Source organism: Miniopterus schreibersii, assembly GCF_964146895.1.
Source record: "Miniopterus schreibersii genome assembly, chromosome: X".
Lineage (NCBI taxonomy): Eukaryota > Metazoa > Chordata > Mammalia > Chiroptera > Miniopteridae > Miniopterus > Miniopterus schreibersii.
Window position 1 is genome coordinate 72,872,653 of NC_138104.1, and position 23,163 is coordinate 72,895,815.

The window sequence follows — 23,163 nt, forward strand, 5'->3', positions numbered from 1 at the left end:
GAAAAGAGAAGAGAAGAGAAAAGAAAAGAAAAGAAAAGAAAAGAAAAGAAAAAAGAAAAGAAAAGAAAAGAGAAGAAAAGAAAAGAAAACTGGGGTAGCAATACTCGTATCTGACAAAATGTACTTCAAAATGAAACCCATAAAAAGAGACAATGAAAGTCACTACACAATACTAAAGGGGTTGATCCAACAAGAAGATATAACCGTGGTAAACATATATGCACCCAATATAGGAGCACCCAAATATATTAAAAATCCTTCCGGAGGACTTAAAGGGAGAGATTGACAACCGTACAATCATAGTAGGGGACTTTAACACCCCACTGACATCACTGGATAGATCTTCTAGACAAAAAAATCAACAAGGACACAGCGATCCTAAATGACACACTAGATCAGATGGAATTAATTGACATTTACAGAACATTCCACCCCAGAGCTACAGAATATACATTCTTTTCAAGTGCACACGGGACATTCTCAAAGATAGACCACATGTTAGGACACAAAACAAGATCAACAAAATTGAAATCATATCAAGCATCTTCTCGGATCACAATGGCATAAAATTGGAAATCACCTACAATAAAAACACTAACAAACATTCAAACGCATGGAGGCTAAATAGCATGTAATGAAACAATGAATGGGTTACCAAAGAGATCAAGGAAGAAATCAAAAACTTCCTGGAAACAAATGAAAATGAACACACAACAACCCCAGATCTATGGGACACAATGAAAGCAGTCCTGAGAGGAAAGTTCATAGCACTACAGGCCTACCTCAAAAAACAAAACAAAAAAACTCCTAATAAAACATCTAACCCTACAACTTAAAGCCTTAGAAAGAGAACAACAAGAAAAGCCCGGAGTAAGTAGAAGGAAGGAAATAATAAACATCAGAGTGGAAATGCATGACATAAAGACTAAAAAATAGTACAAAAGATCAATGAAACCAAGAGCTGGTTCTTTGAAAAGATAAACAAGATTGATGAACTTTTAGCCAGACTCATCAAGAAACAAAGGAAGAGGACCCAAGAAAGCAAAATCAGAAACTAAAGGAGGTGAAGCAACAACTGACCCAACAGAAATACAAAGGATTGTAAGAAAATACTATGAACAACTATACGCCAACAAGCTGGACAACCTGGATGAAATGGACAAATTCCTAGAAAAATACAACATTCCAAAGCTCAATCAGGAAGAGTCAGAAAACCTGAATAGGCCGATAACTACTGATGAAGTTGAAGCACTAATCAAGAAACTCCCAGCACACAAAAGCCCTGGTCCGGGCAGCGTCACAGGGGAGTTTTACCAAACATTCAAAGAACTAACACTTATCCACCTCAAACTATTTCAAAAAATGCAAGAGGAAGGAACACTTCCAAGCTCTTTTTACAAGGCCAACATTGGCCTAATCCCAAAATGAGATACAGACACTACAAAGAAGGAGAATTACAGGCCAATATACCTGATGAACATAGATGCTAAAATCCTCAACAAAATACTAGCAAATCAGATCCAGCAATATATTAAAAAGATCATACAGCATGACTAAATTGGATTTATTCCAGGGATGCAAGGCTGGTACAATATGCACAAATCAATAAGTGAGATACATCACATAAACAAATTGAAAGACAAAAGCCACATGATCATATCAATAGATGCAGAAAAAGCATTCCACAAAATCCTACACCCATGTTTGATAACAACTCTCAGCGAAGCAGGAATAGAGGGATCATACCTCAACATAATAAAGGCCATATATGACAAACCTACAGCCAACATCGTACTCAATGGGCAAAAACTAAAACCGTTTCCCCTAAGAACAGGAACAAGACAAGGATGTCAGCTTTCACCACTCTCATTCAACGTAGTACTAGAAGTCCTAGCCACAGTGATCAGACAAGAAGAAACAATAGGCATTCAAATTGGAAAAGAGGAAGTAAAAGTGTCATTATTCACAGATGACATGATATTGTACATAGGAAACCCTAAAGACTCCACCAAAAAACTACTAGATTTAATAAATGAATTCGGCAAGGTAGCAGGATACAAAATTAACACCCAGAAATCAATGACGTTTTTATACACCAAGAGTGAACTCACAGAAAGGGAAAGGAAAAAAAAAAAATACCACTTACCATTGCAACAAAAAAATTAAGATACTTAGGAATAAACTTAACCAAGGAGGTAAAAGACCTGTACTTGGAAAACTATAGGACGTTGAAAAAAGAGATAGAGGAAGATATAAACAACTGGAAGAATATACCATGTTCATGGATTGGTAGAATTAACATCATTAAAGTACCATACTACCCAAAGCAATCTATAGATTCAATGGAATCCCTATTAAAATACCAAAGGCATATTTCACAGATCTACCACAGACACTCCAAACATTTATATGGAACCAAAAAAAAGACCCTGAATAGCCACGGCAATCTTGAGAAAGAAGAACAAAGTTGGAGGGATCATAATACCAGATATCAAGTTATACGACAAAGCCACTGTAATCAAAACATCCTGGTAATGGCACAAGAATAGGCATATAGATCAATGGAACAGAACAGGGAGCCAGAAATCAACCCAAGACTTTATGCTCAATCAATATTAGACAAAGGAGGCAAGAGCATACAACGGAGTAAAGACAGTCTCTTCAATAAATGATGTTGGCCAAATTGGACAGGTACATGCAAAAAAATGAAGCTAGACCACCAACTCACACCATACACAAGCATAAACTCAAGATGGATTAAATACTTAAATGTCAGCCGTGAAACGATAAAAATCCTAAAGAAAACGTAGGCAGCAACATCTCAGACATCTCTCATAGCAATGTGTTTGCCAATACATCTCCTAGGGCAAGGGAAACAAAGGAAAAAATAAACAAATGGGACTGCATCAAAATAAAAAGCTTCTGCACAGCAAAAGAAACCATCAACAAAATGAAAAGGGAGCCCCCTGTCTGGGAGAACATAGTTGCCAATGATACATCTGAGGTGTTAGTTTCCAAAATATATAAGGAACTCATACAACTTAACAAAAGGAAGACAAACAATCCAATTAAAAAATGGGCAAAGGACCTAAATAGACACTTCTCCAAAGAGGACCTACAGATGGCCAAGAGACATATGAAAAAATGCTCAATGTCACTAAACATCAGAGAGATGCAAATTAAAATCACAATGAGGTATCACCTCACACCTGTCAGAATGGCTACCATCAACAAATCAGCCAATGACATGTGCTCGTGAGGATGTGGAGAGAAGGGAACCCAAGTACACTGCTGGTGGGAATGCAGACTGGTGCAGCCACTATGGAAAACAGTACGGAGGTTCCTCAAAAAATTAAAAATGGAGCTGCCATTTGACCCAATGATCCCACTTCTAGGAATATATCCTAAGAAACCCAAAACACCAATCACAAAGAACTTATGCACCCCGATGTTCACAGCAGGACAATTTACAATAGCTAAGGTCTGGAAACAGCCCAAGTGCCCATCAGTAAATGAGTGGATTAAAAAAGCTGTGGTACATTTACACCATGGAATGCTATGCAGCTGTAAAAAAGAAGAATCTCTTATCCTTTGGGACAGCATGGATAGTACTGGAGAGTATTATGCCAAGTGAAATAAGCCAGGCAGAGAAAGACAAGTGTCACATGATCCCACTCATATGCGGAATCTAATGAACAAAATAAACTGATGAACAAAATAGATCCAGAGACATAGAAGCATGGGACAGACTGATGAATTTCAGAAGGAAGATGGGGGTGAGGTGTTTCAGGGGAGAGATTAATCAAAGAACTTACATGCATACATGCATAACCCATGGACACAGAAAATAGTGTGGAGAACGCCCGGGGATGGTGTGAGGGTGGATGCTGGGTGGAGGGGATGAATTCCAGTGGGGGGGAGGGACATTTGTAATACCTTCAACAATATTGGTAAATTAAAAAATATATATATATATACACGCACGCACACACACAAGTGCATTTCTATACACTAGCAATGAAATACCTAAAAAGAAATTAAAAAATAATTTTATTTATATTAGCATCCACAGGAATAAAATATTTAGGACTATATTTCACAGAAGAAGTACAAGGCTTGCATGCTGAAAACTACAAAGCATTGTTGAAAGAAGACCTAAATAAATGGAAAGTCATCCCTTATTCATGGACTGGAATTCTTTACATTGTTAAAACGGTAATATTCCACAAATTGATCTACAGATACAGTGCAATTCTTATTTAAAAACCCAGCTGGGTTGCGCAGCCAGCGTGGCTCCGTGGTTGAGTGTCGATCCCTGCATCAGGAGGTCGCCGGTTAGATTCCAGGTTGGGGCTCATGCTCGGGCTGCAGGCACGATCCCCAGCAGGGAGCGTGCAGGAGGCAGCCTATGGAAGTTGATGTTTCTATCTCTCTCTCCCTCTCCTTCCTCTCTCTCTAAAATCAATAAAAACATATTTTAGTGAAAGCCCAGGTGGCTTGCCCTTGCCGGGTGGCTCGGTTGGTTGGAGTGTCATCCCGTACACCAAAACGTTGTGAGTTCAGTTCCAGGTCAGTGCGCATACCTAGGTTGCAGGTTCGATCTCCCGTGGGGCACTTATGGAAGGCAACTGATCCATGTTCTCTCTCTCATCTCTCTCTCTCCCCCTCTCGCTCTCTGTCCTTCCCTTCCTCTGTCTCTACAATCAATAAGCAAATCCTTGGGTGAGGATTAACAGTAAAACTTACAACTGAATAATGAAGAGACAAATACCCAAATGAAAGGAACAAAGAATTTTAATAAACATTTCTCGAAAGAAGATATACAAATGGCCAATAAGCACAAGAAAAGATGTTCAAGTTCATTAGTCACTAGGAAGATGCAAATCAAAACCACAAGGAGATACCACATCACACCCAATAACTAAGATGGCTAAGATAAAAAACGATGGGCAATAACACATGTTGGCCAGGATGTGAAGAAGCTGGAATCTTAATACATCTCTGATGGAACTGTAAGGTGGTAGAGTAACTTTGAAAAAGAGTTTGGAAGTTCCTCAAAGAGTTGAACATAGGGTTACTTTACCACTGAACAGTTCCACTTGTAAATGTCTACTGAAGCAAACGGAAAGCATATGTCAAGCAAAAACATGTGCATTAGTGTTCATAACACCTTACTCACAATAGCCAAAGTGTAGAAACAATCCAAAGGCTCATCAACTGATGAATGGATAAACAGTATGTGGTATATCCAAATAATAAATTATTATTTGACAATCAAAGGAACGGAGTATTGATACGAGCTACAACATTGATTAATCTAGAAAACATTATGTTTAGTGAGGGAAGCCAGTCAAAAAAGGCCTCCTATTGTATAATCCCCCTTATACGGAATATTAAATACATGCAAAATCAGGGAGACAGACAATAAACCAGAGGTTCCCAGGGGATGGAGGAAGGAGTGGGATTAAAAGTACTTTAATACCTACTGGGTTTCTTTTTGAACCATAAAATGTTGTTAAATTACATTATGGCAATAGTTGCAAAGCTCTCTGAATATACTAACAACCACGGCGCCTCATACTTTAAGGGTGACATATACGGTATTTGAATTATATCTCAATAAAGATTTTAACAAAAGAAAAAGAATTTCTAAAAACATCCAAAATGTTCATAACATATTGCTAGGTTTACGGACAGATATGCATGAATATTTGTCAGTATAAAAATTACAGGATTAGCTTTAAATTATTTACAAGACAAATAAATTTAAGGGCTTCTAGTAGGAAATAATATGGGGCAGATATCCTCAAAAGCAACCTCTCTTCCAGATTAAGAATATTGTACACAGAAATGTCAAAACTAGGCTGTTCCTGCCAGGCATGACCTTCATAATTGGTTTTACCTCTCAGACTCACGTAGATCCTGCTTGCTTTCCAATCCTGGTTCTCCATCTCTCTTATAGACCATGTGTGCAACCTGATATGCCTGATTAAGATTTTTTTTTTTTTTTTTTTGGTTGAGCAAACTTCAGTATTTTTCTGTTGTTCTTAACCAAACACGCTGATTCATACAGAGGTTGGCAGGTGTAACTGTTCTCTATAGTCATAAAGGGAAAAAACCACAGATTTTATTCTATTTTTAGAACACTTTATTGAGGTATGATTCACATACAAACAGCTGTACATGTCTACTCTATACAAATTGATTTTTAAAATTTTTAAAGAGAAAATACAGAAAAGAGGGAAAGGAGAGCCCAAAGCCATATCCTAGGACATGTCAAACTGTGGAGAAGTTTAGAAGAAGAGGAGCAGAAAAGGAAAAAAACAAACAAACAGTTGAAGAATAAAATACACACAGGAAGGAAGAAAACCAGAAGAGGGTGCTTTTCTGAAATCCAGAATATTGCAAGAAAGAGGAAATAGGCAGCATGTTCAGTGCTATTAAAAAGTGAAACAGGGGCAGAGGAATGATATTTTGATTTGACATCATGCCAGTTATAGGAGAACAAGAAAGAAAGCAGTTTAGAGGACCGAAGGGGATGCAAACACATTGGACGGGGAGGTAAAGAAGCGGACAACCCCTTTAGAGAAGCTGTCATGAAAGTTTTGCTCTGAAGGGCAGCACGTCTGTGGAACACCAAGTGGTAGGGAAATGTCCTCAAGGGAAGGCATTTGTTTACAATGGAGAGTAGTGGAGTATGATTGTATGCTGATGGGAATCACCACTACAGCAAGAGAGTGTGAAGATCCAAGAGAAAGAATGTTTATTGGCAAAGGTTAGATATTAAAGCATGAGAGTAAAGATTAGATCAAGAGGAGGTGCTGGTTTTGTTAAAATTATGACCCACCTACCCCTTCCTTCATACTCTTATTAAAGACATGTTGATACCTACATGCTTGTGGATGGCCAAACTGAGAGTGAGGGATTAGCAAAGCAGTAGTGGTCAGAGGATGAGGGAATGAGGTTTGAAGTCCATGAGCGCCAGACTGTCCGTACTGGCGGTTAATATAGGCTGACCAATTTAAATTTTGAGAAATAGATCAGTTAGGGGTATCGTGTCTGTGTGTGTTTGTATGTTCAGAGAGTGGTGGAGGCGTGGATTGATCCCGTTGTCAAGAAAAAAAGAAATGCCTGCAATGAAGCAGATTAAGGAAGGGGACTTTCTCATTTTCAGGTTTGGAGGACAAAAGGGAAGTCCTCAAGACAGAGAAGACATGCTATGAACAGGGATCAACCCAGACTGGAATCTCCCCAAAGGCCTTAACTTTTGGGGGAAAGCAGAAGATGGGTGATCTTCCCTGGTTCTTAGGAACATTCATATTTGGCCACAACTTCCTGGTAGTTTTGTTCCATCCTATAATTCCCTCTACTCACCTTTCACCTGTCATTAAAATCTGCTGCCTGTAGAGTCTAAGAGTGGTGTTTGAGGAGATTTAGGACCAGGGCATCAAGCAAACATGCCTTCCTTGCATGACTCTTCCTATTGGTCTTACTCTGAGGGAACCTCCTCCCAGACATTCAGAGAGAGACCAGCATCCAAGCAGATCTTGGATCCCCTGAGAGAGGTGTGAGGCACAGGAGCAGCTGGCAGGTTGATACTGGCGGTGGATCGGAGGCAAAATTCCTTCCTAAAAACAGACTGGGTGTCTGAAAAAGACCCCGAGGTCAGGAGAATGTGCAATCTTTAGGTTTCGTTCAGTGCGGGTTTTTCAACTGAATGGGGAAATGAGATGGCTTAGATTTATTTTGCACTGAAAGGTTCCAGTATATGGAACATGGTGGGCAGCTGGGACCCGGGAAGAGGGCGAGGCTGGACAAATGGACTTCCAGAGACATCTTACAATACTGGGATGAGAATGGAAGAGTAGATGGGGACATAGCTCCAACTTTTGAGCTGCCTCTTCTCACAAAATTGTGCCCTGGGAGGTCTCGTGCCCTGCCTGGCATCTTGCTTGTCTGGCCTGAGAAATGGGGAGAAAATGCAGAGGAGGAAGTTGGCGACTTAGCATAGGGGGCAGAGAAGAGATGTGTTCTTCGTTTTGCAGGTGTTGTGTTTTTTGTTTGTTTGTTTTTGTTTTTAAATCAGGAGACTGGCAGAGACCTCCCTCCTCTGAGTCTCCCCAAGGCCCTGGTAAAACAGGAGTGGGGCAGGAAGTGGGAGACCTATTAACTGTTCTCATGGTCTGGGTAGAGGTCTCCCAGGCTGAAGAGGAGAGCAGGGGGTGGTCCGCACTGAGTGACACGCGTACTGGGGATCATGGAACTTTTCTGGGGGCAGCACTTCTGAAATCTGGCTGGAACTAAGGCTTGTGTCAGAAAATTGTGCCAGAAAACTGGAAACCCCCAGAATGTGACAGAGGCTACAGGGTGGGAACAGAGGGAGTGGGCTGGGGAGCAGTAATCCTGAATTGAATGGGCACGGTTTGAAGGGGAAACAAATTGTTGGTAAGTACGTGGCTGGGGTACAAGCAACCTTGGCCTCCCGACCATGTAGGTGCATTGTGAAGGTGCAGAAATTCTAGGTTTGTGTTGGGTCGCTCTGCAATTTCTATCCTCCTCCAGCAGGCCGCGGGCACAGGGCAAGGTGGAGCTTAAGTAGAATGTGCTTTTCAAACCCTTGAATATGGGCTTGTGTGCCTCAGAGGAAGGCAGAGCTCACACATTTCTCCACCTTTCTGTGTGTCTCTTCCATAGTTCCTAGACATGACAGGAAATGGATACCTTGGTTACCATGGAAACTGAAGCTAAGTGATGCATTAGAGTGTGGGAGAAAAGCAGAGGTGGTTCTGATATAAAGGCCCCTGGGAGAGTAGGTTTGAGCAAAACACTCCCATTGAAAGAATTTTAAATGTCCACAGGTACATTGATTCCTGTGATTATTATTACACACAAAACACAAAGGTGCATGTGTAAACACACACACGCGCGCGTGCACACACACACACACGCAGATATACTTCATCTTCTGCATCATGCTGGTTGGCCCATAGGATTCTTGTGGGGTCAGGCTGTGCCATGACCACGTCAACATAGATCATCACCCTCTCATCTTTTCACTCTTTTTCCTCCTTCCCTCACTCCTACTTGCCTTGTCTTTCAGTTTCTCCTCCCTCTGTTTTTTCCTATGCCTCATGCCTTCTCGCCCTCCTTAGTTTTTCTTTCTTTATATTTATTTATTATTTATTTATTGTTGACACTATTACAGAAGTCCCCCATTTTCTCCCCCTTTGCCCACCTCCACGCAGCACCCACCACCCCTTCCTTCTGACCGACCATCACCACACCGTTTTTTGTGTCCATGGGCTACGTTCTTTGGCTAATCTCTTCACCTTCTTTCATCCAGTGAGCCTACGCCCCACTCCCTCCGCCCCCCAAGCTGTCAGACTATTCCATGTATCCATGCCTCTGATTCTATTTTTCTCATCAGTTTATTTTGTTCATTAGATTCCACATATAAGTGAGATCATATGATATTTGTCTTTCTCTGACTGGCTTATTTAGCTTAGCATAATAATCTCCAGGTCCATCCATGCTGTCACAAAGGGTAAGAGATCCTCCTTAGTTTTTCGTTATGGTCCTCCTTTCCCTTCCTCTTTCTCTTTATACTTTGTTGTGGCTAAGAATTAATTCATTCTATTATGATCGCCATGAATATTGAGCTTTCAGCTCATTGGTCCGTGCAATCACAAAATTAATTTCAGACATCACTCTTTCACTGCAAATTACGATAAGTGATGTGAAATTAAATGACAAGGAGTCATGAGTGTGAACAATAAGGGAACTAATTTCCATGCTGAGCTCAGTGAAGGAAATGTCATTGGCATTTGGTTTTCTGCCATCCAGCAGGTTCTTATTGCCTCTTTAGGTAACTGCCCTCCCTTTCATGTTGGGGGCTGATACCCTCTTCCTTTGTGTGCAGCATGATGTGACTGTCACCTATGGTGTCCTCCCCTCCCCTGATCGAGGTGTGAACATGAGGTCCAACTAGATGCCCACACCTTGGGATCCGCTGGCAAACAGACCACAACAGGGTGAGGAGCTGTCTCATCTTGTCAGGGACCCTTGTTCCTGCTACCAAGTCCCCCAGGGGCACCATTTGCATGGCCTTCATCCATTGTCTTTCTCATTCTTTTTTCTTCCCTCTCTTTCTCCTCCCTTGCTCTTGGCTAGATCCTTTTCGTTAGAGTCCTAACCCCACACGGACAAAAAGGATGGTTGAGGAGACAATGCTAATAAAATGTTAGAAGATGGAAGGCAGACAAATGACTTAGCTGATCTAAGCGCTTAATCCTAACCCAGCAGTGAGGAATGCCCCAGAGCAAACATCTTTAACCCCGCTCACCAGACTTCAAACTGTCTGTGAGCTTGGCAGTGGCCTGTGCTCTTGCAAGTTAGGGGAAACTGCGCTATTGCTCTAAAGTAGAGTTACAGAACATTTCGACGATACCCACGACCCCTCTCACCTCCCAGTAGCTGGGCAAATTACTCTCCCCAGAACCCTTGGGGTTTGAGGAGAGACTTACTCCCTGGAACGGATGAGCCAGCAGATTTACGGACTTTGGAACCTCGGGCACCCAAACCCAATATAGGGATTTAAGAGAAAAATCTACCTGAAAGTTCAGCCCCTAGCCTCACCCCCAACTTGGTGTACAAACTGAAGGCATCTTGCCTTTTCCCACGGATACAGGAGAGTCTAACCTGGTTAATCTAACTATCTCAAGCGGAGAGGTCACTAATTTTGTAGGGAAAGGACTCCCAAGTTTTCGATATTAGTCAGTTCAAAATATTTTCTAATTTCAGTGTGATTTTTCTTAGAGCCGTGGGTTATTTAGGACTCTGTCTTCATTGACAAACATATGAGGGATTTTCTAATCATCTCTGTTATTAATTGATAGCTTAAACATACAACTCACTGAAGAATCAATTATTTTTTAATTTTACTTTTAAATTACAGTTGACTTTCAATATTATCTTTTATTACTTTCAAGTGTACAGTGTAGTGGTTAGACAATCATAAGATTTACAGTGTTCCCCCCGATATTTCCAGTACCACGCTGGCACCATACATAGGTATTACGATATTTTTTACTACATCCCCTATGCTGTAATTTTTATCCCCTTGACTATTTTGTAACTACCAGTCTGTACTTTGAAGAATCAATGTTTTATATACGCTCTTGGGGGTTTATGTCTTTAAAATTTGTCATGTAACTTTTCAGTGGAGTACAACACAAAAGTGGAATTGCACAAAACAAAAATGTACTGCTCAGTAAATTATTCCATCACAAACATCTGAGTAACTTCAGTGCAGGTCAAGTGATTTGGCCTGGCCAGCGACCCAAAAGCACCCTCGTGCCTTTGCCCGGTCACTACCATCTGCCCCCTCAGTAAACCTAACCAGTATTTTGACTTTTAGCACTTTAGTTTTGCTTGCTTGTAAACTTCATTACACATAATTAATAAGATCCTTACAGCGCATATCCTTATACTCTAGCCCTCCTTTGGCAACATGATACTTCTATTTATTGCTTTTCTTTGTGTTGTAGTTTGTTGTGTGTTGTAGTTCATTGATGTTCACTACTGAGTAATATTTCAGTGTGCCTGAATATACCACCATTGTATTATTCATTCTGCTTCTAATGGGCATTTCAGTAGTCTTCAGTCCTGGAGTACTAAAAATGTTACTGTGGTGAATGTTCCTACACTGTAGGTATGTGTGCTTTGGTTCACATGTGTAAGCATTTAAGGCTGCACTTGCTGGATCACTTTTATTACTTTCTTCCCTTGTGACTTGTCTGTGATGACAGTGGATATCCTGGTCTTTTTCATGATCTCAGAGGGAAAACTTTGCAACTACTACTAAACAGACTTGTGTATTACATCTCTTCTAAATTCTGTCAGTTTTCGCTTTATGTAATTTAAAGCTCTTTTATCCAGTGCACTAAGGATCGCTATGCTTTCCTGATTATTTGACACTTTTATTATTCCTAAATGCCCCTGTTTATTACCCCTGGTCCTAAAAACTGCCTTATCTGTTATTATCCCTTTTCTTTTTCTTACAATTCATTTTCACATGAATGTGTCTTTCAAACCTTTCACACTGAACCTATCTCTGTGTCTATATTAAAGTGAATTTCTGTTCAAGAGCGTATTGTAGTATCTCCCAGCTATCTTGCCTAGAAATCACTGCCTTCTATTTGAGAGTTTAGCAGATTTACATTTAGTTTATGTATAAGTATGATTGGCTTGAAACCATCATCTTATTATGTGTAGATTCCTTCCTCCCTCCCTTTCTTTCTTTTTTACTTTCAGCACTCTTAGTGCAGGAATACTGGTACCGCCCCTTAGTTGGGATTTGCATTTGCCTGAGAGTCAGTGAGGTTGAACATCATCGGTTCATGTGCTTAGTTGCCAACCACACACATGCACACACACACACACACAATTTTCTTACTGTTGAGTTTTAACAGTTCTTAATATATTCTGGTAGCAAGACCTTAGCTGGATATGCAATTTGCAGATACATTCTCCCAGCTTGGGGTTTGTCTTCTCAAACCCTTACCAGTACCTTTCACAGAGGAAAAAGTGTTTTTTGGTGTCATGCTTAAAACACCTTTGCCAAACTCCAGGTCAAAGACTTTCTGTTGTTTCCTTCTAAAAGTTTTACAGTTTTAAGTTTGTGATTTATGTCCAAGTTTTATTATTAGCGTTTCAGCATAAGGTGTGAAGTCCTTTTCCCTTTAATTATTTTTATATTAAATTTATTGGGGTGACATCAGGAGGTCCTTTTATTTTTAGATGGACATCAGGTAGTTTCCACACATTTGTTGAAAAGATAATCCTCTCTTCATGGCATTTGCATTGCTTTGGTGCCTTTGTCCAAAAGGAATTGTCCACGTTTTTTGAGATTAGTTCTGGAATCTCTCCTCTGACCTATTTATGTGTTTGCGTATCGTCACACTGACTTTTGTTTACTGTAGCTTTATAAGTTTTAAAGTGAGGTAATGTGATTCCTGCAACTTTATTTCCTTCGCAATTGTTTTGGCTATTCCAGTTTCTGTTACTTTCCATATACGTGTAGCATCAGCTTGTCTACATCTAGAAAGCATCCTGCTGGGATTTTTATTGGAATTGCACTAAATCTATAGATAAATTTCAGGAGAACTGACATCATCAAGATGTTAAATATTTCAATCCATGACCATGGTGTGTTCCTCCCTTTATTTGGGTTATCTTTTATTTCTTTCTTCGGTGTTTTGCTGTTTTCAGTATACAAATGCTGTGCATCATCTGTTGGATTCGGAGCTCAGACTTGTCCTTCTTTTTCTGAGTAGTAAGAAGTACTTTTCTCTTAAAATGCATTTCCAAATTCTCCATAAATTCCCTTATTAGCTCTGGTGTGTGTGTGTGTGTGTGTGTGTGTGTGTGTGTGTGTGTGTGTATAAATGAATGAAAAAAGAATTATATGGAAAGAGAATTCTAATCCACAGTGATACAGAAAGCAGATCGGTGATTGAATAAGGCTGGATGTGGATGGCAGTCATTTACTGAGAAGGGGTGCAAGGGGATTTTATTAGGCGTTGAAAGTGTTCTCTTTCATGATTGGAGTGGTAGTTACACGGATGGTAGCATTGGTCAAAGACTGTGGAACTGTCCACTTAAAATGGGTACTTTTAAACTTTTTAAATTTTTATTTATTATTTCTTATTATTAAGTTTATCTTTATTGTTAAAAGTATTACAGATGTCCCTTTTTTTCCCCATTGACCCATCTAGCCGGCACCTTCCCCCCGCCCCAGGCCTTCACTACACTATTGTCTGTGTCCATGGGTTATGCATTCTGCACCCCCACCCCTGCCTTCCCTCTGAGATTTGTCAGTCTGTTCCATGCTTCTATGTCACTGAATCTATTTTGTTCATCAGTTTATTATGTTCTTTAGATTCCACATATAAGTGAGATCATGTGATATTTATCTTTCTCTGACTGGCTTATTTCACTTAGCATAATATTCTCCAGGTCCATCCATGCTGTCCCAAAGGATAAGAGATCCTTCTTCTTTACAGTTGCACAGTATTCCATGGTGTAAATGTCTCAGAGTTTTTTTTTTATCCACTCATCTACTGATAGTAGAACATACTTGCCAAAGATACATCTGATAAGGGGCTAATTTCCAAAGTGTACAAAGAACTCATACAACTCAACAAGAGGAAGACAAACAATCCAATAAAAAAAAAATGGGCAAAGGACCAGAATAGACACTTCTCCAAAGAGGACCTACAGATGGCCAAGAGACATATGAAAAAATGCTTAATGTCACTAATCATCAGAGACATGCAAATTAAAACCACAATGAGGTATCACTTCACACCTGTCAGAATGGCTGCCATCAACAAACGACTCCTGCTGCCGAGGATGTGGAGAAAGGGGAACCCTGGTACACTGCTGGTGGGAATGCAGACTGGTGCAGCCACTATGGAAAACAGTATGGAGGTGCCTCAAAAAATTAAAAATGGAACTGCCTTTTGACCCAGTGATCCCACTTCTAGGAATATATCCCAAAAATACTGAAACACTAACCAGAAAAGATATATGCATCCCTATGTTCATAGCAGCACAGTTTACAATAGCTAAGATCTGGAAACAGCCCCAAATGGGCACTTTTTTAAAAACAGAAATCAAAATGTTGCAGCTGTATATTTGTTAGACATTATAATAAAAAGGAAAAGTATAATACAGTACATCATTTTGTACAACATGAACTTAAAGAGTGCTCAAATTAATCATGATCAGAATAAAAATGTGTTTTCAACAAAATACTGAATGACACGGCGTCATATGTCCCTCACGTCAGAGGCCTTGGAGTGCTGAGCCTGCACGTGCCTGTCTCCTTGTCCTCCCCTACACTGCAGACCTGAAAACAAGGCTGAAAGGAAAAAACAGTTTTCTTCTGGTAGAAACAGTTTACTTTGGGTCTTAACCGACCCCAACAGTCATCTCCTTAGACACCAAAGAGTGAAGTGTGTCCTCTGGCGTCTCCTCTTACAGCTAAGTGCGGCCAAGATTTCACCAGTGTGTGTGATCTTGCTCCTCTCACCAACACAGCAGGTAGTCTGGAGCTGAAATTCAGGAAAGTCCCCCAATGAATGTTCAGTGTCGGTATCAAAAATTAAGCACAGGGAGAAACAAGATGGCAGCATAGGTAACAGCTGCACCCGCCGCCTCCCACAACCACATCAAAATTACAACTAAAATACAGAACCACCATCACTCAGAGCCTCCTGAAATCTGGCTGAACAGAAGCCCTACAACCAGGGAACTGAAGCAGCACTGAGAGCGGTAGGAGGGGTGCAGACGCGGGCGGATTGGGGCTGAATCCCGGAGACGCGGCCACCGGCCCACACCCGGTGCCCAGGTTGAAACCCGGAAGGAAATCTCGGCGGCGGAGGTTTCCCGGAGGAGGGAGGGGTCCCTGCCCCACAGCAGGCCCTCAGCCCAGGGCTCCAGGGCCGGGAAGAGACGTCCCCACAACTTCGGGCTGTGAAACCAGCAGGGACTCACTCGGATGCGCTCCCTCTGAGCCCCAGCGCCGGGCAGCAGCTTGAAAGGACCTGGGACACTCGGGGAGTAACTAAACTGCCTGAGATCTGGGCAAGAGGTGGAGGGGCAGCTTTCTCCCAGGCAGAAGGGCTGGCAGGGGCCCTGGCTCCTTTGGAGCGTCCTCCCCACACACAGCCGGCGGGCAGGCGCCATATTTGAATCACCAGCACCTGACTCACACCTTTGGACCCGCCCCAGCCATTCCCGGAGGTCCCCCCCCCCCCCCCCCGCGCAGCTCATCCTGGCCATTTCCGGGGGCTTTTCTATGCAAGTGGCCTCTCCAGCCTCATGCTTAGGACTTTCCTAAAACCTCTCAAACAAGCAACAGCGTGCCCCATACAGCTTGATAAATGGCCCCAGGCCTGGCACTAGCAGCAGCCTGCACTGGTTCATAGCTCGGCCTCTACTGGATAACGCAAAGCCCAGCACAAGTAGCAGCCAACTACGGTTTGCTGAGTAGCTCATGCTGGGTGGCCCTGGGCAAGGCACTGGCAAAGGCTGACTTTGCACCTCCCGGGAGGCCCCAGAGACAATGCACCTGGTGCTCAGACTGGACCACACTCGACCACGAGTGACACTCAAGGGGTGCACTTGGTGAACACCAAAGCTCCACTGGAGTAAATCCTGATCCATAAGGGTGTCTCCAGCACAGCAGCTCTTTGGCTGTAGTTGCAGCTGGTCCTCACAGCTGATTGGCCTGGGGGGTCAGTTCCTCCCAGGGACGCCAACAGCAACCAAGGCTCAACTACAACAGAACAGTGCACACAGCCCACACAGGGGAGCACCCAGAAGGCCCAGCTCAGGTGACTGGGGAGGCTGAGCCACTGGACCCCACAAGACACCTACTACACAAAGCCACTCTACAAATTTCAGGAGACATAGCAGCTCTACCTAATACATAGAAGCAAACACCTAGAAGCAGCCAAAATGTGGAGGCAAAGAAACATGTCACAAAGGAAAGAACAGAAGAAATCTCTAGAAGAGGCACTAAATGAAATGGATCCAAGCAAACTAACAGATAGAGAGTTCAAAATAATGGTTATAAGGATGTTTAAGCAGACTGTTAGGGAAATAACTGAGAAAATCGATAACATAATAAAGTACCAATTTGAAATGAAAGCTACAGGGTCTGAAATGAAGAATAATTTACATGGAATCAACAGTAGAGTAGAGGACGCTAAGAATCAAATCAGCAATTTGGAACATGAGGAAAGAAAAAACACCCAACCAGAAGAGCAAAAAGAAAAAAGAATCCAGAAATATGAAAATAGTATAAAGAGCCTCTGAGACACCTTTAAGAGGCCCAGCATTTGTATTATTGGGGTGCCAGAAGGGGAAGAAAGAGACCAAGGACTTGAAAACCTATTTGAAAAAATAATGACAGAAAACTTCCCCTACCTGGGGAAAGGAATAGACTTACAAGTCCAGGAAGCACAGAGGGTCCCAAACAAGAGGAACCCAAAGAGGCCCACAGCAAGACACATCATAATTAAAATGCCAAAAGTTAAAGACAGAGAATCTTAAAAGCACTAAGAGAAAAGCAGTTAGTTACCTACAAGGGAGCACCCATCCGACTGTCAGCTGATTTCTCAACAGAAACCTTGCAGGGCAGAAGGGAGTGGCAAGAAATATTCAAAGTGATGAAAAACATGGAACTACAACCAAGATTGCTCTACCCAGCAAAGCTATCATTTAGAATTGAAGGTCAGGTAAAGAGCTTCTCAGACAAGGAAAAGCTAAAGGAATTCATCACCACCAGACCAGCACTACAGGAAAAGTTGAAGGTTTTTCTTTAAGAAGAAGCTAATGAACAAAAGAATCTGATGAACTAAATAGACCAAGGGACATTGATGCATGCAACAGACGATCATATTTCAGAGGAAAGAGGGAAGGGGGTGGAGGTTGGGGAGAGATTAACCAAAGAAGTTATATGCATAACCCATGGACACAGTTAATAACAGGGTGAAGGCCTGGGAAGGGGGTGGGAGAGAAGTGGAGGGGATCAATTGGGGGGGGGGATGGGATGCCTGTAATACTCTCAACAATAAAGATAAATTTAAAAAGTAAAAAAAAAAATAAAAAAAAAATTAATCACAAATTCTTCTCAGAAGAAAATCTCTGTGGCCTGTGGAATCTTGTCAAGTGCTTGCTTGATGCATCTACCTCCCAAATGGGCACGTTTTTAATTTGTAAATTAAACCTCAGTAAAGCTGATCAAGGGAAACCTTGACAGGCACGAGGGGGGGATCTCATTGTGGTTCTTATTTGCATTTCCTTGATGATTAGTAATGGTGACCATCTTTTCAGGTGCCTGCTGGCCATTTGGAAGTCCGCTTTGGAAAAAATACCCATTTAGTTCTTCTGTTCATTTTAAAATCTGATTGCTTACTTTTTTTGTTATTCAGTTGCTTAAGTTCCTCATATATTTTCGATATCAACCCCTTATCTGGTATACGGTTTGCAAACTTTTCTACCATTCTGTAGGCTGTCTTTTCATTGTGTTACTGTTTTGATGCACAGAGCTTTTGAGTTTGCCACACTCCCCCGTTTGTTGGTTTTTACTTTTGTTGGCGCCTTTGGCACTGTGTCCAAAATAGTCATTGCCAAGACCAATATCGATGAGTACCTTTCCTGTGTTTTCTTCTAGGAGTCTTATAGCATCAGCTCTCATGTTTGAATCTTTGATCCCTTTCGAGTTAATTTTTGTGAGTGGTGTGCGACCTAGATGTCCAATTTCATTTTTCTGTATCTTTTTCTCCAACCACTATGGAAAACAATATGGAATTTCCCACAGAATTAGAACATAGATCTGAAAAATAAACGCATGTAAAAGTTTAATGGTAACAAAATACACTATACACACAAACACACACCGTGTAAAAAAAATAGATCTATCCTATGATCTGGTTATTCCACTGGTATAAATATATATACCCTAAGGAATGAAAGCAGGTGTTCGAAGAGATGTATGCACTTCAATGCTGATCGCAGCATTATTCACAATAGCAAGATATGGAAAGCACCCAAATGCCCATCAACAGATGAATGGATAAAATGATGATGTGGTATATATACAGAACAGAATATTATTCAGCTACGAGAAAGGAGGATATGCTCCCTTTTGCAGCAAAATGGATGAGTCTTGACTACATTATGCTAAGCTACGTAAGTCAGACAGAGAAAGACAAGTACTGTATGATATCACTTATGTGTGCACTCTAAAATGTCAAACCAATTTTTTTAAAAACACAGTAAAATGGGAGATTCTAGGGTATAAGTGTGTGTGTGTGTGTGTGTGTGTGTGTGTGTGTGTGTGTGTGTGTGGAGGGGTGTGGTAAGGTTGATGGTGTTTAAGGGTATAAGCTTGTAAGGAGCATTACATAAGCTATAGAGATCTAATGTACAGTATGTATCGAATGTAGACAATAACATTGTACCATAACTATATAATGTGATAAATATTGTTACAACCATACTACAATATATAAATGTATGACAGTACCACACAATACGCAGTGGTACATGTCCAGTTTATTCAATATAGGAGAAAAGAGAAACCTTAACTATTAGCTTAATTCAGAGGAACTCAGTTTGCTAATAACAATAGCCCCAACATAGACATCTTATGAAGAAAACGTTCAAGGCTTTATCAGTCATTCAAGGATTCTACTTAAGTGCGCCAAGTAGGGGGCTCTAGCCAGCCTCTCTTGCTCTGCTGCCCCCCCCCCCCATACAGATGAACCAAGTGTGCTTCAGGGCAAGAATTTGAAACTACAGCTGAGGTTAGACTCTATCTTCTGGGGAACGTCCTTCTACATTGATTCTTGCTCTTGACTTCGTCCTTCGTCCTATTGCATCCCTGCCTTGTGCCCTTTTCCCATGTGGAGGGAAGGAAGCAAGAGGAGATTTGCCAGGGTCACCTAGCCCTAGGGCTCCTCCCTTGTGTCCTCATTCCTTGTGCTATGACCACACAGTTGCCTGGTCAGCTTCATAAACAGGCACATGATCATTTAGCTCTCACCTGTCTCAGATTACTGGCTAAAAACAATGAGTAACTCCGAGTAGAGTCACATCTTCCTACTTCTTGTCTCTCTGGCTTCAGAAGGTTCACTTTTGCCAAGACCTTGTCTCTGATATCTCCTCCTTCAAGGCTGCCTGAAGTATCAACATGCTATGATCCCTAATGTTTTCCAAAGGCCTCGTGCAAGTTGAGTGCCATGGACAGTGTAGGGGAGTTCTTTGTTCCGTATCCTTCAACTCTTAGCACCCACAGTCTTTTACATTTTCTTTTATGTGGCCATTGAGTGTGTACACACCATTTCATTTCTCGAACTTTGTAAGCTGTGGATATGTCGACTATTTCGAAATAAAATTACCTGCATTTGCTGAAACACATACTAGGACAGGTCGGGCGTAGAGTCCACTTGCTACGTGGATGCTGAAGTGTTGGCACCTCCAGGACACTGTGAGAGTGTGTGAGGACAGCGCAAAGCCATATTTGAAGTGGGCAACGTTTGCCGATTTGTATGGTTTCTATGTTGTTAAGTTTAAAATCAAGGGCACTTGTAATATGGAGTCATCCAGAATTGGAAGCTTGACATTGGACAAATCATTTCCTCAATCTACTCACTGAGAAAAGGTGGTAGGGATTGGGGTGGTGGTTCCCGTGCTACTGGATTTCTGATACTGTCCACATACCTACTGCTCGGTGCTGTCTGAGACGGCGAGGCGGGCACAGTAACCTGACTGTGGAGGTGAGGAAATGGGGGCTCTGAGAGTGAAGTGACTCCCCACCTAGGTCACGGGGCTCAGAGGGGCTGGAGGGACATGAATCCCATCTGCATTCCAGCAGCCCCCCCCCCCCCACACACACACATGCATGGAGTGTGTGGGTAGCAAGCGCGTGTCCTGTTTGCACACTACCCACTTCCTACCTGCTCCCATGCACAGGCCACACCACCTGCTCACAGCTGCCCTGGGAGCTGAGCCAGGCAGGCTGAGCACATGCTCCTGCCCCTATTACTCAGGTGAGGAAACAGAGGCCGAGAGATGACGAGACTAAGGATGCAGACCAGGGGACCTCAGAGCTGGGGCACCCTCGGAGGACATCTAGTCCAACCCTATGCTGTGAGAGATGGGAACCCTAAGGGCCAAAGGGAGAAAAAGCAGGGCCAGGCCACTTGTGGAGGCGGTGGCAGAGCGGGGTGCCAGAACTCAGGCAACTGAGTTCCCTGCTGGGAGTCTCTTCGGTCACCTGTGCCACGAGGAACAGTAACTCCCGCAGAGCATCAGCGAGGTTGGAAGCAGATAGTGCACCAAAGTGCCGGACCCAGGGCCTGACGGTGATGCTGACCAAGGCGAGGAGGAGGAGCAGGATGGGCGCCCAGGACATTGCCAAAACAGATGTCTCAGGGGGCTGGCAGGGCATTGGCTGGTCCCTTAGAAGTGTAGGAGGAACCTCCAGCGTGGGAAGCCGTGAGGGGTTAGGTTTTGGCTCAATGAAGGGAGACGAGGAGTGGTACGGCCAGTCCAGGTGGGTGGGCAGGTGGGTGTGATCAGAGAGTGCTGAGAGGTGGGGGTGTTGCCCCCAAAACACTGTGAGCCCCTCGAAGGCAGTGAAGGCAGACTGCAGTGGGCAGAGCACACATTTGAACTAAGAGGGTTCTGGGTTCCAGGCCCAGCTCTGCCACTCCCTGGCTGTGTGCCTTAGGATGAGTGTCTTCACTCTGAGAGCCTCGCTTTCCTCATCCGTACAATGGGCATGACCCTGAGGGCTGTCCGGTAAATAAAACCTAGGCCCTCACAAGAAATGGTAAGTGGACATTCAGGGAACTTTATGCATAATAGTCAACAACCCGAATCGGTGAATCGAGGAGTGCTTGTCCATCAACCAGAGTGAGAGGAGTCAGAGGGCGCAGGCCTGGGTGGGGAAAAAGCTGTGGGAGCCTCCCAGGTACCCGCACACCTCATCCGAGGGCCTGGTGCACAGTAGGGTCTCGGGAAACACATGGGGAGATGCACTGTGGGCCTCTGTGGCTGGGGAGCCTGTGGAGGAACTGTGGCTGGGGTGGGGGCTGGGGTGGGGAGGCCTGCCTTGGTGCCATGGTTGCCCTGTGAGTGAGGAGGTAGTTCACCTCCAAGGTGACCATCCTGACCATCCTGGGGGACCCACAGTCTGGCTGCATTCCCCAGGGCCCTCCTGCCTCCCCTCTGCTCTCCTCCTCCCTGGCCACCTTGCAGGGTGCAGGGGAGTGGGCCCCTGGGGAGGAAGACCATGGGGAAGGGGTGTGGACAGGGGAGAGTGCTATAAACCTGCAAGCCTGGGGGCTTGGGGATGGCTGCTTTCACCCCCTTTCCACATGAGCTGCCATATCTCAGGTGCCCTCAGACACACACCTGAGGCTTGAGTGAGAGCCCCACATTCATCCAGGAAAAGGCATGTGTCTACTATGTGCACAGCAGGGCCCTGGGAGTTTTCCGGGTCATCGAGGGTGCAGAAACATCATGTATCATTCATCACACCAGGGCTGGGGCCCCAAGCATCCTTCGCACCCCACCACACACTCAGGCCGTGCACCTGGAAACCTAAAGGGAAGGGGACTCCATTTCGTTCAGAACCACAGAGTGTCCCTTTGGCCAAGCAGGGACCCAGCTACCAGGGAGGCAGAAATGACAGCACCTGGCAACAAGGCAGAAACCCACCCGAAGCTTGTCTTTAGGGGAAGGGTGCCGAGTAGCCAGTATCCTGGGGGTGCGACCTCTGCAGTCCCCCGGGACCCTGTGCTCCGAAGGGCTCCATGTGTGATTCAATGTTCTCTTGGAACTCTTAATAATTTTTGAGCAAAGAGATCCACCTTTGCATTTTCCAAGTTGTGTAGCTGGGTCCAGGTCAGGATCCAGTCCTGGCAGAAGAGAGGAGAGCCTCTTCTCAGGGAAAAGAGGCAACGGGGGCAGGGGCCCTTTCACTACTCTCTCCCTGCACTTAACCTGGGGTCTTGTCCTGCCAACATGTGGCTATCACTGGGGAACCCGAGGAAGCTCCGAACACTGTCCCTGCCTGCTCCCGACCCCTTCCCAGGGACCCTCTGTGTCTCTGCGCTCACTGTTGTCTGCTGGAGGAACTGCAGAACCAGCCACACCCCCCTCCCCCCAGCAGGGATCCCCCAGCCCTTGAAGATGCAAGGACCTAGGCCTGGCCTTGGCCTCTCTGGGACAGCCCTGGTCCCACTGAAGGGCTCTGCAGCCCCAAACAAGCTTCAGGTCACGGCCACAGGCAATGGGCTTTCGAGGTCTGTAGTAGCTTTGTTTTCATTAAATCTACTCTCGGCAATAGTGATCCTCCTTCTCACTGCTAGAGGGGAGAGAATGTCACCTTTAGGCCCAAGGGACCGACAAGTTCAGGGATGAGGTCCTGAACTTGTGTGGATGTTGAGGGAAGGGCTCCGGTGCAGCACCTCCAGAGGTGGGGATGGGGAGGTGCGTCCTGGAGGGTGCCTGTGGACCCTGCCCCTTGGTAGGAGGAACAGTGGCAAAAACTCATAGCCTCCATCCCATCCCTTCCCCCGC